The sequence below is a fragment of the Papilio xuthus genome, unplaced genomic scaffold, assembly GCF_000836235.2.
Source record: "Papilio xuthus unplaced genomic scaffold, Pxut_1.1 DF827870.1, whole genome shotgun sequence".
In the NCBI taxonomy this organism is placed as follows: Eukaryota; Metazoa; Arthropoda; class Insecta; order Lepidoptera; family Papilionidae; genus Papilio; species Papilio xuthus.
In genome coordinates, this window is record NW_013530779.1 from 951,355 (window position 1) to 953,799 (window position 2,445).

The window sequence follows — 2,445 nt, forward strand, 5'->3', positions numbered from 1 at the left end:
AATGTCATTTTTCATAACAAAATATTGACTAATTTCTCGATATACATACATAGGATGCGGAATCACTGAAACAACTTGACTGAATGTATTCTTATCATTTGGTAAACTATGAACAGAACCATACCTTAGCACTAGTCTATCAGGTAGGACTCCTTTAGGATATTTGTTTAGATTAGTTATGCAGTGAGCCGCTGTGACCGCCCACGTTGATGACAGAGCAGACGCAGTGCACAAATGCCGTTGCTTATCAAATATACTGCCGTTGGCCATCTTTTTCCTATACCGGAGTTCAAGGCGAACAACATACGGATAAGCTCCTTGTTCCGCGTCTTCACCTCCATAAACTCTCAATGGTTGTCTTTTGCCAGAACATTGATTCGACAACATAACAATGAATAGTACGTACATCGTGTACCAAAGTGTTCCAAACATGTAACTATATATTAATTTCTTCTTTGAGAATACTGTGTAACAGATTTATTTTATTTAAAGACATAAAGTATTATCATGGTAATTTAATTCTATAATATGAGTTTTTTATTTTTCATATTTTATCGTATATTGATTCCTTCAAATGATTTTGGTTCCTGACCAGAATTCTTGTTACTACGATTTGTCGTATTACACACACCTATTTGGGATGTTCCTAAATGTGGTACATTTTTAGTAACAGGTTTAATGGAATATATTTATTGTATAAGTGATGAGTGAAGCAGCAATACCAAAACCGCCCAAAATCGATTTTTGTTCAAACATGACATGAAAGTCTATAAGTAACGCGTTTATTTTTATGTACCATAACAACGAGCGGTCGGTCGCAATTTCGTCAACGCGGAATTACACAAAAATAATATGTTACTTCCACACATCAGTTACCTGCCAGTCAAGGTCTCGATGCAATGGCTCGAGCCATTTGGAGATTACTAAGAACAAACGTGGATTTGAGATCAGACAGATGGACAAACTGAAATTGCAACAAGCATAGGGAATGTGAATTTGTATTATATTTTATATTGCCTTTAAAGGGAAGGCCGCTCTTTCTTGGATCTATATAATTCTTATCGTTAAGTAAAGTGGGAGTAATAAAAAATTCATAAAAACTAGTTTGACATATTTCCGTTTAATAAACACGTTAATTTCTTACATAAGATTTTACTCTCTCACATTTAGTGAAACTTCTTTGATATGATTCACTTTTGACAACATACAGACATGTATTTACATAATTATACCAAAAGTCTCGGAACACAATTATTAAAAAATCGAAGTATTAAAGTTTCGAGTAGATACACGTTTAATTTCATACATAACTAGCAATCCATTCGACATAGGGACCAACTGGACAAGGGAATCCTGCGCTTTCAATCATTTGATTTTTTGTTTCATCTCCGCAATATATGTTATCATAACCAGAGGATAGTACAGCAACTATGCCTGATGCATGGATGACAGGGCCCCCGGAGTCCCCACCTCATACAGTAGCAATAGTTCCACATCGATGACCTAAACATAACAACGGCCCTAATCCCGGTGTGTGCATGCATTTATTTATTACCACCTTAAATATTTGTAACACTTTTTTTAATTCTAGAGTACTTCCAGTAATGGTTTTTTTGTCAGGTATATTTTTCGTCGTGACCCCAAAACCACCGAATATCGCTTCATGACCATATAAAGTGTGAAAATCTACAGGACTTAATTTAATAAACCTCTTTAATGGCATAGGATTTGTTTTTATAAGGCTAATATCATTTTTCACAACAAAACCCATATTCGTAATTCGAGACAAATTCATAGGATGCGGAATCACTGAAACAACATGACTGAATGTATTGTTTTCTTTAAGTGAATTATAAACAGAACCATACCTTATCACTAGCTTATTGTGTAATCCTTCAATATACACGTGTAATTCTGTTAAGCAGTGAGCCGCTGTGACTGCCCATGTTGGCGACGGAGCAGACGCCGTGCACAGATGCATGTGTCTACCATATATACTGCCATTAGCCATGTTATTTATATGCCTGATTTCAAGGCGAACAACATACGGATAAGCTCCTTGGTCCGCGTCTTCTCCACCAAAAACTCTCAATGGTTGACTTTTGCCAGAACATTGACTCGACAATATTACGATGAACAGTATTTACATGATGTACCAACGTGTTCCAAACATATAACTAAGTAATAAATTATTTTTTAAGCAACTATTTAATAGTTCATTTTTATTTAAAAACATAAAATGTTATCTTGGTAATTCTATTCTATGCATTTTGTATTATAAATATTATATCTTTGTTATATTGATTCCTTGAAATTGTTGACTTTTTGATAGGATTTTTGTTAGTTTAATTTTTCGTCTTATTATACTTTTATTTGATACGTTCTTAAATAGGGTATATTTCTAGTCAGAAGTAGAATTTGATGGTTAAACAGAAATTGTCTAGA